This window comes from Schistocerca cancellata, chromosome 4 (genome assembly GCF_023864275.1).
Source record: "Schistocerca cancellata isolate TAMUIC-IGC-003103 chromosome 4, iqSchCanc2.1, whole genome shotgun sequence".
NCBI lineage: Eukaryota > Metazoa > Arthropoda > Insecta > Orthoptera > Acrididae > Schistocerca > Schistocerca cancellata.
This window is the reverse complement of record NC_064629.1, coordinates 337,430,177-337,447,022: the sequence shown is the minus strand read 5'-3', so window position 1 is coordinate 337,447,022 and position 16,846 is coordinate 337,430,177.

The window sequence follows — 16,846 nt, the reverse complement described above, 5'->3', positions numbered from 1 at the left end:
ATAGGATAACGCTCGCCCACAAACTGCTATTGAAGCCCAACATGCTCTACAGAGTATAACCATGTTGCTTTGACCTACTCGCTCACCAGGTCTGTCTCCAATTGAGCACATATGGGACAGCATCGGACTACAACCTCAGTGCCACCCACAAACAGCATTAACCGTCTCTGTATTGAGCCGATTAAGTACAACACGCGTAGAACTCCATCTCACAAACTGACATCCGGCAGCTGCACAACATATTGCATGTGCGTTTGCATGCTTGCATTCAACATTCCGGCGGTTACACTGGTTCTTAATGAACCAGCATTTCAAATTTGCAACATTTTATCTCACATTTACATAAATCTGTGAACTTCCAATGTTAATCACTTAAAGATATTACCTAGACAAATGTATTTCCGAAATTTCATTGTAATACGTTAATAATTTTTGGCTTTGCAATTTTTTTTCCTTCACTGTATATGAAGAAGACTGCCCGTTTATTTGTTTGCAATTCATACGAATCTACAGTTTTATTCCGATCTTCATAGTATTTTGCACACTTTATCTTTAAGACAAGAGGGAGATCACTGTCTACATAAGATTCCATAATATTACTTAAAACATACACTGAGGTTAAAAAGTATGGGTACCTCCTAATATCGTGTCGGACTTGCTTTTGCCCGGCGTAGTGTAGCAAATCGACATGCCACAGACTCAACAAGTCGTTGGACGTCCCCTGCAGAAATACTGAGCAAGCTACAAAGCAATCGTGAACAATTGCTGCCTAGTGACATATTTGGGAACATGAAGTCCATGAATGGTTGTAAATGGTCTCCAAGTAGCCGAACATGACCATTTCCAGTCAATGACTGGTTCAGTTGGAATAGAGGATTCAGTCAAATCCATGTAAATACAGCCCACAACATTATGCAGCCACCACCAGCTTGTGTCCACAGCTCGTGGTCTAGTGGTCAGCATTGCTACCTCTGGGTCAAGGGGTCCCGGGTGCGATTCCTGGTCGGGTTGGGGATTTTTCTGCCCAGGGAGTGGGTGTTTATGTTGTCCTCATCATTTCATCAACATCATCATCATTCGTGAAGCGCCTAGATTGGACTGCGTAAAAAATTGGACTTTGAAAAAACTGGGACTTTGTATGAGCGCTGATGACCGCGCAGCTGAGCGTCCAACAAACCAAACATCACCACCACCATCTTGGGCAATGCCCTGTTGACAACTTGGGCCCATGGCTTCGTGGAATCGTGCGTCACACTCGGACCTTACAGACAGCTCTTATCAGCTGAAATCGGGACTCATCTGACCAGGCCACGGTTCTCCATTGTCTAGGGTCCAACCGATACGGTCACGAGACCAGGAGAGACGCTGCAGGCGATGGCGTGCTGTTAGCAAAGGCACTCGCGTCGGTCGTCTGCTGCCACAGCACATTAACGTCAATTCACCCCACTGTCCTGATGGATACGTTCGTAGTACAACCCTCATTGATTTCTATGGTTATTTCACGCTGTGTTGCTTGCCTGTTAGCACTGACAACTCCACACAAACGCCGCTGCTCTCGGTCGTTAAGTGAAGGTTGTTGACCACTGTTTTGTCAGTCATGAGAAGCAATGCCTGAAATTTGGTATTAATAGCACACTCTTGAAACTGTGCATCTCGGAATATTAAATTCCCTAACAATTTCAGAAACGGAATGTCCCATGTTTATAGTTCATCTACAATTCCTCGGTCAAAATTTCCGTCGTGCGGCCATAATCATGTGGGGAAATTTTTCACAAGAGTGACATGAGTACATATGACAGTTTCGCCAATGCACCACTCTTTTATACCGTGTGTATGCGATATTACCGCCATCTGTATATGTGCATATCGCTATCCCATGACTTTTGTCACCTCAGTGTTTATGTATGTAATATATAAAGAGGAAAAGTTGTTACCAATAATCTCTGATAGTTCTTGGACTATTTACTAAAAATTTCTACACAACCGCATAATATACATTTTGGATAACATGGGCTATATATATTTTTAATATACACAACGTATAAATATGTATATGTATAAAATACATGAAGGAAACACGTTGTTACCAAACATCCCGAAAAGTGAAACTTCCTGCCAGATTAAAACTGTGTGTCGGACCGAGACTCGAACTCGGGACCTTTGTCTTTCGCGGGCAAGTGCTCTGCCATCTGAGCTACCCAAGAACGACTCTCACACCGTCCTCACAGCTTTATTTCCACCAGTACCTCGTCTCCTGCTTTCCAAACTTCACAGAAGCTCTCCTGCGAATCTTGCACAACTAGCACTCCTGGAAGAAAGGATATTACGGAGACATGGTTTAGCCACAGTCTGGCGGATGTTTCCAGAATGAGATTTTCATTCTGCAGCGGAATGTGCGTTGATGGTAAAGCAAATGCCCGCCAAAGGCAAAGGTCCCGAGTTCGAGTCTCGGTCCAGCCCAAAGTTTTAGTCTGCCAGGAAGTTTCATATTAGCTCACACTCCGCTGCAGAGTGAAAATCTCATTCTGGAAACATCCCGCAGGCTGTGGCTAAGCCATGTCTCCGCAATATCCTTTCTTCCAGTAGTGCTAGTTCTGCAAGGTTCTCAGGAGAGCTTCTGTGAAGTTTGGAAAGTAGGAGACGAGGTACTGGCGGAAGTAAAGCCGTGAGGACGGGGCGTGAGTCGTGCTTGGGTAGCTTAGATGGTAGAGCACTTACCCGAAAAAGATAAAGGTCCCGAGTTCGAGTCTGGGTCCGGCACACAGTTTTAATCTGCCAGGAAGTTTCATATCAGCGCACACTCCGCTGCAGAGTGAAAATATCATTCTAGAAACATCTCGAAAACTAATTGACCGATTTACTTCTAAGTCCTAGGCCGATTTACTTAAAATTTCTACATTCAGATAGAACAATGAAGAAAACTAATGGAAAAATTAAATGCTTACCAAACGAAATAGATCGTGGTAAAGTAACTTACACCCTTGTCACGTGAATAAATTACAGCGGCAGTATCCCCCTTGCAGATGGTACCATCAGATGTCACTAAATCGTGGGATGGGGGATTACTCGAGAATTTGACAGAAAAGAAATTGCAAACTTCTGTTTACTGATTAGTTACCGTTGTTACATATGACATATACCCTAAAACATATTTTAGTCTGCGTTTCACAACTATTTTTATTATTAAAATCCAATATGCCATACAAACGCTAAAGCACATTTTCTATTATTTCTTCCACGGCCAAGTCGATAGTGGATCACCTTGTCTCAGTCCATTTCCAACACTGAATCGCGGCGATAGTTGGTTGCCGAACCATGCTTGACAAGTTGGATGAGACTAGAAAGCTGCAATTAGTTGGATATATTTCGTTAGGATGCCCTAGTACTCCAACGTTTTCCATAACATGGAGGGATCAGTGCTGCCATAAGGTGGTCGGAAATAATGAAGGAAAGATGTAATTTCCAATGAAACTCGTAAATGTTTTCTATCACCTGCCTCCAGGTAGCGATAAGGTTGAGAATCCACCGTCCAGGGATGAAGACACATTGATATGAGGCTACAATTCGATTCATCTAGTGGTTTTATGCCGTTTAGCACCAACGTTGTATGGACTTTATAATCTGTTTTAATTAATGAAATACCGTAGTATTTTTTTGATTTTTCAGCATCACCCTCCTTGAATACGAGACATATATTGCTCCCCTTCATTCTTCAAGAATTATTTCGGCTGTAGAACAGCTCAAAACAGCCATCAGTCTTTCACCTCCCAAGCGGAGCACTTCAGCTGTGATACCACTACCTTCTGGGGTCTCTTTGTTCTTGACTGCCTTTAGTGCATCACTGATTTCTACCTCTGATCTTTGAGGGCCTTACACTCTATCAAATTGGGCCCGCATCTGTGTTGTCACCACAGCTGAACTGTCATGATTCAGTAAGTTATCAAATGTTTTTAAATAGGCTTGCCTGCTCTAATAGTGGTACTACTTCACCAGTCTCATTCACTAGAACCAATGTATGTTGTCGACAAATACCTATGGCAAATCTTAAGACTTGGAAAAAGGATCGTGATGACTTTGATTATTCGACTGTTACCAAGTGATTTTTATGGTATTCCCGTTTCTTCTTCCTTATTAGCGGGCCTGTGTTACACCACGCCTCGGAGTAACCAACCCTTACATCTTTCGAAGATTATTCTAGTCATTCTAAACCTCTTCGCTGTCCGCCCCCGGTAGCTGAGTGGTCATCGTGACAGAATGTCAGTCACAAGGGCCCGCGTTCGATTCCCGGCTGCGTTGGAGATTTTCTCTGCTCAGGGACTGGCTGTTGTGTTGTCGAAATCATCACCATTTCATCCCCATCGACGCGCAAGTCGCTGAAGTGGCGCCATATCGAAAGACTTGCACCCGGCGAATGGTCTACCCGACGGGAGGCCCTAGACACACGGCATTTGCATTTTACCTCTTCGCTGGCCTGGTTCCTACAGATTCCCGACATTTTCATCGAACAAAGGTTTATTTTTGTGTTTTAGATACAAACAAGATCTTCATTTGCACCCAGCGACACAGCATTCCATAACGCCCACCATGCCCCTTCCACGTTGTTAGGATCCTCCGATGCTGTGAGGTGTTAAGCAATATTATCTTGATAGCTCTGTCTCACTTACGCGTCTTCTAATTTATCCATGTCGCATCGGACCATTCTTATAGCATTACCTAGCCACTTGTTAGACAATCTCAGACGTACTTTGGCTACCACAGAAAAATATCAGATCGTATCTGACCCACGGAATGTTCGTACATGTTCGACATTTCCATGACGTCCTCGGTCAATTGGAACAAGGTCGATTTGGTTCATCGTATCTCGATCTGCGAATACCCAGATAAACTTATGGACAACTCTGCAGGGAAAGTATGTGCTTCTAATGGTGATTCTCTTTGTATCGGCGCGGTTAATGAGCCAGATAACGTTCATGTTGCATGTTTCATGGCCACTGCCAGGACCAACTGTTAGACGATAGTTCTCTTCACACTTGTGGATTGAAGTCTCCCCGATTACCAACTGAATGTCTTGGTAGTCCATCCACTACATCTTTGGCTCAAGGTAGAAACTGTACTATGATTCTTCATCAGAATCCTCTGATGGAGCATGAAAGCTGACTAAGAAGATTTTATATGATTTAGAGTTGAAAATCATCCAGTAAATGTGGTCATTTACTGGAGACCCTTTACTGACAGCCGACATCATTTTATTGTGGACATCAAATCCAGCTCACAGGCTTGACCTTAATATGTACAGATAGTAAACAGCAGTTTCCATGTTATTCAATCGTGTTATTCAATAGAAAGAAAATTAAAAAAATAATAAATCCACTGAAGATATTGTAACTTAAGCAAAATAAGTCTGTGTAAAAAGAAAAAAAACGTGTTTTGTCAAATCAGAACCGATCTAAAAATAATTTTATTCCTAATCAGTTACAGACACAAGAGTGAGCTTAAGTAATACATGCGAAAATATAAACTCTTTTAATAAAATGTTATTCATTAGTGAGTATCACTTCGCAATCATTTTGCGGATATTGCTGTAACTTGTATCACGCAATATTTGAGTTATCAAGAATTGTGTTTTCTATTTGTAAGTTGAAAGGTATCCTTATACTTAATCTCGAATGTGAAAGGTAGACTATTGTAAAGGGTATATTTACAATTAATTATGAATGGTTAACTATTGCATCAATTTAATTGTAGCACAAAAGGAATGCAGTAGGATGTACCCTGTATCACTAATGCTAGGGTACTACAGACTTTTTCATTAGAGGACGACCACATGGTCCTCACAAACAAAATCTTGCACAACATAAGTTTGGAATTTTAAATGAAGGAATGAGTTTGCACAGAATTCACTATAAGGAAACAAGATCTATGAGCTTGACGCTCTTAGATCTAAGCACTGACACGTGGTAGCAAGAACAAGCAAATACCGAAGGAGAAAATTATCAGATGAGACTCGATGCAGAAAATTCAGTCATAAGACGACGGAAATCATCAGCAATATAGATCCGGTCGCGAAAGCAACAATAAACTGAATGGACAGTATCACAAATACACTTAACAAGGCTCAACATGTTTGAGTAAACGGTTCAACTGAACAATAACCTACACTGCACCTGGATTCTAATGCATTTAACACTCGCGAACTAGAAAGTTCTCACACACGGTAATAAACTAAGAACGATGAAAGGAAATTTGGAAATTGGTGATAAGGTCTTATGGGACCAAATTGCTGAGATCACCTGTCCCTAAGCTTACACATTACTTAATCTAACTTAAACTAACTTACGCTAAGGACAACACACACACACTCATGCCCGAGAGAGGACTGGAACCTCCGACGGGGAGAGCCGCGCGGACCGTGACAAGGCGCCCTTAGACCACTCGGCTACCCCGCGCGACACGATGAAAGGAATCGCTAACTTTGAATAGATGTGAAAACTTGGATAAAACATAACATTAACTTAGTACTGAAGAGGACGCGCAACTGACCTCACCCATTTACCATCCCACGGAAGAGTGGCGAGCTCGCGCCCCAAAAAATGGGCTCTGTTGTCAACTGAAGTGACCAGCCTTTTGCATTTTGCCATCCTACACAAAAGGTTTGACCAAGGCAAACTCAAACCTGTTTTCTACCCACTACGTTCTCCTACAGTATACAATCGAAGTAGCAGCCTACCTTACTCCCGCGAATGTACGTACTGAAATCTTACTTATACACTCATTCATACGCTAAATTATTCAGGTAAGAAGAAGAAAGGACATGTATTTGGGCGTCAGAGACTCGGCGGTAACTTAGTGAACTTCTCACTTTTCATCTGGGTCGGACAGTTAGCGGACGAATATAATATGAAATACGGAATATACCGGTAGGTAAATTGTGGCAGATATGAATACACATCAGCTGCTCAGTCTTTTTTATATCGGAGGGAATTGACTAACTGCACCGAGAACTAAGGCGCCAGAGGTATGGAAATGAAATTATTTTATTGCAAAATAACGAAGAGGCTCAAATACTGGCCCTTCAAAGTGACCAACACATTTTTCCAAACAGTTTGTATTGTGTTTTCATCCATATCATTTTTTCTTGTTAGTATCTCAAATATTCTAATTACTCCAGATATATCTGTTGGATAGGTGCTAATAACGCACGTGGTTACACCCAAGTCAATCAGGTGTAAAAATATGGACTTAAGTTCCGTGACGTTTCGGTGATGTACGCAAATAAATATTTAATGGAATTATAATGAGACAGCTGTTCCACAGACTGTCCAGTAACAACGATTCACCCGAACATCCAAGCGCCTTCACAGGGCGTCCCTCACGTTAATCTTCCGCTATTTCATTTTTCAAGTTGTCGTAGAGGATTCTGCCGTCCTCGCGTTAAGCCAAGAGCATTCCACTATCACGTGTAACAGTTGTCCTTCAAACGTACACAGCTTGCGGTGTGAAATGTTGAAAACAAAATAGAGATCATTCCACTGCTTGTTTTTGTCTAATAAAAGATGGCATTTTCTTCAGTATCCAACATCAGTAAAAATTCAGAGTAATTCAAAAATCTCCTTACAAAAATAGGGTCGTGGTATGGGAACTTTGACAGCATAATTACATAATATTTCTTTTAGCAAAGGGCTAAAAACTTGATCCCTGGTACGGATTCTTTTCAAAGACTGTGGCAGAGTTTGTGAATTGCTACGTGTTGAAGCGTCTCGGATGACGAAGAACATATATTTTGAACTTAAAACTGATAGTTTTCCATTGAAGTAAAACTAATGACACTTTTCGTTCATTGCTGAAACAAATCGGGTTAATAGGGTATCTTTTAATGTATGGAGATTCGTGCTGATTTAAAATGTAGTAATATCGTAGTATCTCGAGATCGATCTCTGACTTCATGAAATTTTCAAAAGATGTAACATAGTCTATATGACACTGATATGTTCTTTTGCTGTATATATATTTTCCATCATTATTGACAAATTTTGTAACTTTGGAGCTGAAGACAGCTTTGATAAAGTGGCGTTATTTGTTTCACTGCTTAAGTAGGTAAAGGAACAAATGTATATCTATATTGTTTTATTCACCAAGGACATAACGCAGTTATCTCTGCTGTTACAGGTGTTAAAGTCGAATCATTGGGGCCTTCGATACGCACGACTGCAGTGTTTCCTGAGCTACAATGGAAATGTTTTTACTGAAAATGTTCCAGATATTTGTAAGTACATTTTGATTATTGTCTAAGCATGTACTGCACATATGTTTTGATCGAAGTTTTTTCCTAAACTGCATATTTTTGTTCATTTTATGGAAAACTAGCTGAGTACTGGCTTTGCTTCAGTATTTATTTATTCCAATCTTCTATTAGTCCATCTCCTGCTTCCCCACTCTATTCTACCTCCTCATGCCCCTCCTGTCTGTCCATCTCCTCCAACCACTCTCTCTGTCCATTTTTCCACCCCCACTCACTGTTCACTCTCTCTGTATCCCTCTCCAGCCCCCTTCGTCCATCTCCTCCATCCCCTCTCTCTGTCCATCTCCTCCACCCTCACTCCCTGTCCATCTCATCCATCCCCTCTCTCTGTGCATCTCCTCCACCCCCACTCCTTGTCCATCTCCTACTGCCCCACATCCCTCTGGGTCCATCTGCTCCTTTCCCCACCTGTCCATGTATCCTCCATCCTCTCTTAAGTCCCTCCACTCCTTCCCTCTCTCTACATCCATCTCTTCCTCCCCCACCCCCACCCCTCCTAGTTTTCATTCCCACCCCCAAGAAATTGGTGGTTCTTGCTCCCAAAGTATTCTTCTACAGATAGTAAGTAATACGTATACCAAGTTGAGGTTAGGTTAGGTTAGGTTAGGTCAGGTTAGATCAATGCGGGGCTTTAGAAGGTGCTGTTGTGGATCGAAATTCGTGTTGCAGTTTCGTTCTCACGCAGCTCAATGTTTGCGATGTCATATACCGTGAAGTATGTGTCATACAAAGATATAATTGTGCAGGTACGTCCAAGGATATTTTTGAATACTTTCTGCGAAATGTGTTGGGAATAGAATAAGTAGTAAAGAAGCAATAAATGAAAACATCATGCATGATGTGGCAGTTTTTCACGCATCTAAGTGTTTCTGACGTCATATTTCCTGAACTGTGTGCAATACAATCTTATGTCTTTGTAGAAATATTCAACCGTATATTTGGGTACTGTCAGCGAGATGAGTTGGGAATAGTATTAGTAGCAAAGAAGTAATAAATTTAAACGCCATACATGATGTGGCGGTTCCTCATGCATCTCAGTGTTATGATGTCATATCTCTTGAACTCGGTGTCGCACAGAGATAAAATTTTTCGGGTATAGTCAGTGGTACATGTAAATACCGTTAACAAAATGTGTTGTTAATACAGTTAGTAGTAAAGAAGTAATAAATTATAACGTCATTCCTGATGCGGTAGTTTTACTGCATGAACAGCGAAAATTTAGTGAGCAATAATTTTTTTCCTTTCATCATTTTGTGGCGTTTGCCATCGAGAAAAAGTTTCGTAAAGTTTTGAAATTATATATGTGAAATTAGGTGTAAAATTTTTACATGTCCCTAAGTGCTCTCCTTCTCAAATACTGGATAAATATAGTCTGGCTATTTGCGCTTTAGGAACTACGCTACATTTTCATCTCCACCCGCTCCTCATCACGTTGACAGGTAGGTGATTCTTACGCCCACAGAGATTACTTGCTGACAGTACGTGATATGTGTACGAAGTTTTGTTGAAATCGGTCTAGTGGCTTAGGAGGAGGTGTGGAACATACATACATACATATGTACATGTATCAGTACATCCATTTTCATGATACGTGTGGATTGAGTTCACTTTTTTAAATTTCGGTACAAGTATCTTACATCAACAATTTGTGTGTAAGTAATGTAGAAAAAACGATACATTTTTTTTTAATTGTGTATTGAGCGAGTCGAGTGTTAGGAGCCACCCGCCAACCAATCAGTGTTCTTTATCAAGCACCACATGTTCGCTGTGTGGCTTGTTGTGTAGGTAAGCAGTACAACTATGAGGCTTCCATCTCACTCAACAAGTTTAGGCAGCCTCCGTTTGGTGACACTGCGGCCGACTGTAGTTAAAGTGATTTCAGGAAGCCTAGGCTAGTCTGCGATGCAGTCGGAAGAATCAAAGATGGCCATGATGGGAAACTAAAAAATATAATATGGTGGGACTAGCCCAGTTGAGCAAATGGGACATTTGAAAAGAGCTCCAAGATAACGGAAATAGCCCAGTTATTCTTGGCAAACTCTCTGGCATCAAGAGCCAAGAAAGTGCCATGTCCGAAGTATCTGAATGATTGGAACTGTGTAAATTGAGGCGTATTTGAACCACCTGAATGGTTTATCAAAAATACATAAAGCTTTTCGCAGCACTGGTGTAGCTCACTGTATTTCCACATCTAAAATGGCTGCATTATTTATCAAAATTACCTAAGATTCAATAGCAACACACACACACACACACACACACACACACACACACACACACACACACACACACACCACACACACACACACGCGCGCGCACGCACACGCACACACGCTGCAAAACGTCTCCAAATGAATCCGACATGCAGTCGATGCAATTGATGTCAGGGGTACAGGCAGACCAGTCCATTCGTCAAATATCTTGTTCCAAGAGTTCCTCTACCTGTGCAGTTCTATGTGGTCACACAATGTCATCCATAAAAACGACGCCTGGACCGAACACATCTCTCAAAAGACGCACATGGGGAAGCAGTGCAGAGTCATAACAACAAAGCCTGGTGACTGTGCAATATTAAAAGGTTTGAAGGTCAGTATGCCCACGCGACGTTACGCTTCCCCACACAATAACACCTGAACCAAAAAACGATCATGTTCCACAATGTTCCTGGGAATATTATGTGTTCCAGCTCTCGCCATATGTTTGAATGCAATGCATGCACGGAAACTGTCGAACATGATCGTTTTGATGGTCCAGGTATTACAGTGAAAGGAGGTGTAATGTTGGGTGGGCGTAGTGGTCTCGAAATCTTTGAACATGGTAAGCTCACTGGCCAACGTTCTTTCGTAACACTGTACTCATTCCCAGTGTGCGCCTTTTCAAGGCTACATTCGCCCCTTAGTTCATTTCTGTGGATGACAATACATGACAGCGTCAAACTGTGCAGAAGGAGGAGCTCTTAGAACTACGGAATATGTGCCGAATGGACTGTCTTACCCATTCTCCTTACTTAAACCCCGTCGACTGCGGTAGTGGTGTGTGGTATTGTTGCAGTGCTGCACAACTCCCAATAACGTTACACTTCATTTGCCACTTTTTATTATATATTTTTTGACTGGATGTGTGGGATGAATTGGGAGACGCGCTGCACCACGCCTACATGCACCAATGACCGTCCAACAGTCGTGAAGCACTCTGATGGAGGAGCGGCGTTTGCGTAGAGTTGTCTGTACTAACGTACGAGTAACAGTGCGTGAAATAATTGCATAAATCAATGTGTCACGTACGACGAACATATCGGTTAGGACAGTGTGGTGAAATTCGGTGTTAATGGCCTATGGCAGCAGACGACCGAGGCGAGTGCCTTTGCTAACAGCATAACATCACGTTTAGCTCCTCTCCGGAGCTTGTAACAATGTCAGTTGGATCCTAGACGACTGGAAAACCTTGGCGTAGTCAGATGAGTCCCAATTGCGGTTTTTAGGAGCTGATTGTAGGGTTCAAGTGTGGCGCAGATCTCAGGAAGTCATAGATCCAACTTTTCAACGAGGCACTATGCAAGCTTCTGGTGGCGCCATAGTCGTGTCGGCTGTGTTTACATGGAACAGACTGAGTGCTCTGGATGTTCGGCTATCAGGAGGCGATTTTGAGCTGTTCGTGGACGTCACGTTCCCAAAAAATGATGAAATTTTTTATGAATGACAGTGCGCCTTGTCACTGGGCCACAGTTGTTTGCAGAAGAAGCTTCTGGACAGTACGAGCGAATGGCTTGGATACCCTTATCGAACGACGTGAATTGCATCTAACATTTATGAGGCATAATCGAGAGCTTAATTCGTGCACAACATCCTGCATAGGCAGCATAGCTCAGTAGTTCTGCAGCGGACTTCCACCAACTTTTTTATCCATACCACGTCTAGTTACTGCACTACGCTGGACAAACTGAGGTCCAACACAATACTAGGGGTATCCCATGACATTTGCTATCTGAGTGTATGTTGCTATTTTGTCTTCTGTCAGAGATAAGCTTCAAACAAAACTGTAACAAATTGATACGTACATCACTAATGGTAAAGCTACCTGCTACATTGCGTATATTGCACTTAAATGACAATGAAATGTGCAAATGCTAGCACAAATTTGCTCCATATTACGGTAAAATGCATTCCAATCACAACGTAACTGTCATGTTCAAAACTATCTGAATTTTTTTGCACCTTCTTGAAAAATATGTGATAATACAGTATTCCCACCGAGGTGTTATTTAACAAAAATGTTTATGTCATACGCAGTACCGAAAATTCCTCCTTGTTACTAAATGTTGTCTCATATGTGTGGACACAGCATAAAAACAAGACATGAACTTTTACCATAATTGTGTAAAGTGGTGCGATGTCCAGAAACAATAGTGCAAACACTACAATATTTCCAAAAAAATAAGGAGGCTTCATCTGAATTGTGTAAATTGCCCAGCTAGTGGCTACATGACCGAACGTGAAGTCCAGCGTTGTAGATAAATGACATCTCTGCGAGAGACCTGGTCAACTCAGGGGTACTGAGTTAGGTTTCATGGCCCAGCAGCAGGCAACACATTATAAAACGCGCTTCTTGCAAGTGACTGCAGGCACATCTGCAGAGGGAGAAGGGATTAACCTTATAGGGCTGCAAAACTGCATTCTATGATGATCCATCAGTTTTATTTGGAGTTGGAATTACTACATTTTTCTTCAAGTCTGGTGGTATTTCACGTGTGTCATACATATTGACACCAGATGGAAGAGTTTTGACATAGCGCTATAATTCGGCCTTGATATTCAGTTCCCCTCTGCAATCGAGTTCGATTGATCACTATCCGTTCCCAAGATCCAATGTGTGCTCCTTGATATGTGGAATCTCATGCAATAATAGCATGAATTCCTTCCAAATCTGCCAAAGTTTCCTTATGTGAGTGTCTTTCAAATGATAGAATGGTCTCATACACCAATTCCCATTCTGAAACTTTATTTATAAACTTTAATTTATTATTATCGACAACCACCATCAATTACGAACCACTAATCTATTCGAATTGTTCTAATGAACAAAACTGATCTGCCGTGATAAGCTATTGGAGGCTGTCTTCCAGCCGCAAAAATCAAGTGGGTTTTCGTTCCTTCCTATACCTATATGAAACTAATAATCCCTCAATAATGATCTGAGACTTTTATCTAATGCAAGCTTAACGATATAGCTGTAATTACAACCTCTGATTTTAATATTCTGTAGGAAAGATAGCTTTGCTTATCAGCATTGGTAGCCTTGACAATTTTTCCATAATCTTGAAGTTCTGGTGTCGTCTAAGTCTTTTTAGAACGTCACGATTTATACAAATGTTCCACAACCAGTATTGGGATGAACAAATGGAAAATGTTGTCCTTAAGCCTTTTGACAAATGATTCTCTCACTCCATAGTACCTTATGTTATGAATTAATGAATCGTGTCCTTTGACTTCTATCTGTAAATTACCTATCATCCGCTCTCCTGATAGCAGTTAACTTCTGACGCACTATACCGGGTGAATCACTAACTATTGCCACCTAGAATAACTCTGAAAGTCTGATAGTAGCTGAAAAGTTTGTAGTACAAATGTGCCATTGGTTGATAGATGGGGTCGTGTCAGAGATATGAAGATCAAATTTTTTTAAAGTGGGATGCTAAAGTTTGGTACTTATTTCTGAATGCGGCTATTGAGACGAATCCAATGATGTATAACAGTAAGGTCTTTGAAGGATAACGAAGGTCAAAATGGTGGCATGAACGTCCATTTACAGAAGGTGTTCGAAGATGACCATTGCTATCAATGCAGTGCTGCAATCTTCTTATCATGGATTGAGTGATATTCCCTGTCACTCCGGCACTTATCGAAGCTCATGCTCTGACAATTCTCTCTCGTATATCGTGCAAATAGTAAATATTCGCCAAATACGGCATATCCATCTAACGAGCCATTGACATGTAAGTACCATTCGTCGGTTTCGCAATACAACACTAATAGAAACGGTAAGACTAGTATCGTCGAATCAAGGGAATGTGAATGATGTATTCCTTCGAAGAACAAGTCGATATGCTTCCGTTTGAGGGAGAATGCCAACGAAATTCAGTGAGAGCTAGAGACTTATACGCTGAAAGATATCCTCAACGTACTCACCCTGCACGTCGTACATTTAAATACGTGTATGATAAATTGAGAACAACTGGATCTTTAACGCATCGGAAACATGTCCGGCAAGGGAAAGTTACTAACGAGGAAACGGAAATTGGTACTCTTGCCACAGTGGTTCGAGATCCTCGTGTGCGCAATTGGCCGTTGACTGCCGTCGTCCGCTGATACTGTGTCCCATGGTGGAAGAGTGGTACACATCTTCCGGAAGCTCGCGGAAGCGGTATTTTGTTGTAGTCAATAACAAGCCAGTATGTGAATTGGACATTTGACAAACCTACGATCCCCGTTGAAAATGTCCTCCGCAGATGGGGACGAAACGTCGGGTTTTGAAGTGAAATCCCTTAGACCACGGCATAGTAGCCCGGAATATTTTATTAATTGTGACAATTCCTGCTGTGAAAGTTTACATTTCACAGTTTTCAACTGAGCTTAACGAACTATACACAGTTTTCAAATACTACTGCAAAATACGTTAGTTAAGTCAAGGGGCGGAGCGATTTTAAACTTATGAAGGAAAAAGGGATGTAGCAACAAAAATTGAAACATCCGAAATGGATTGCAGAGTTCGCATTTTAATTGGAAATGGCTGCACATTTCCTACAGTAAGACACTGGGAGGTAACTTCTTTCTGATTTGAAGCGGACACATTTAAAAAGAAAATGGCGTTAAATTCGCGTTTTAGAAGGGACACATTCTGACAAAGACAGTACAGTCCCCTAAGCTCACTGACTCCAAAGAATACGCGTGGTTTGAATTCATTGCAGCCTTGAAAGAATTAAAAGGATAACTTTATAAAGGTTTTGTGGGAACTGTCAGTCTTACATCTCTTTTCGAGCTGCTTTCGAGACCGATTGCTATTTCGGTTGAAAGCGCTCTTGTGCATGTGCAGATGTAACTGATTGACCTTGTTACGTTAAAACAGTCCAGGAAATCTACGTTGCTTTCCTCGGGTAGAGTTTCCAAGTCTCCATAATAAGGTTGCAATAGTAGTACAATATTTCGATCGACATATTTGTATGAAAGACCTTTTCGACTATGAAACTAAATAAGTCACGATTATGTGTCAACTTGAGTGTGACGCCCAAAGTAATGAAATATTACTGAAAATTTGTTTTGTTTCCGATCTGTGTTGTTGAGAAATGAGAAACATAAAACCAAGTCGTATGCAGTGCGACTGCACAGCCATTTGAATGTAGCGCGTTCGCAATACTCCCCCATCCACTTCCTCGCGCTCAGACAGTTTAGTTAGTATAGTTTAGTTTAGTCCCGTATATCATTTTCTGGATTATTTTATCGATATGATGTGGAACAAGTCAGATTACAAGATATATATACAAACGTGAACAATGCTAATATTAATATTACTGAAATTTTTAGTTCTACACATGCTACTACATTTAGAGGTAAGAATTGTTATTTTTTATTTTTTTATGGCGGTGTAGTAACTGTGCATCGTGGCTGAGTACTTTGGCACTCATGCTCGGGCATGACCTGCAATTGCAAATCTGCTCTAGAGCATGTTGGGTTACAACAGCGAAAGGTGGGCTATCGTTATCCTGTGGGAAAACACACCCTGGAATGCTGGCCATGAATGGCATCATAGCAGTTCGAATCACCACATCGACGTACAATTTTGCAGTGAGGGAGAGTGGAATAACCACTAGGGTGCTCCTGCTATCATATTAAATCGCATCCCCGCTATTACTCCAGGTGCAGGTCCAGTGTGTCTAGCACGCAGACAGGTTGTTTGGAGGCCCTCAACTGGCCTCCTTCTATCCTACATACGGTCATCACTGGAACCGAGGCAGAAACAGCTCTCATGTAACTGTAGTGCCAACTGCCGCTCAAATTGCTACTGCAGATTCAGTAAAATGCGACAGAGCCGTACTCCTACCACGGTGGGCCTCCCTCTTCGTAGTCCACATGACCGTCCAGACCTCGGTCTTTTTGTGACTGTATATTCCTTCTCTGGTCTTCCTTCTCGGTAGTGCCACCGAGCGAGGTGGCGCAGTGGTTAGCACACTGGACTCGCATTCGGGAGGACGACGGTTCAGTCCCGTCTCCGGCCATCCTGATTTAGGTTTTCCGTGATTTCCCTAAATCGCTTCAGGCAATTGCCGGGATGGTTCCTCTGAAAGGGCACGGCCGATTTCCTTCCCCATCCTTCCCTCACCCGAGCTTGCGCTCCGTCTCTAATGACCTCGTTGTCGACGGGACGTTAAACACTAATCTCCTCCTCCTCCTCTCGGTAGTGCCATGATCGTCCAGAGCCCGGTCTTCTTGCAACTGTACAGTCCCGTGACCATCGCCTCAACACTCATATACAGTAGCTAGTTTCTTGCCAAGT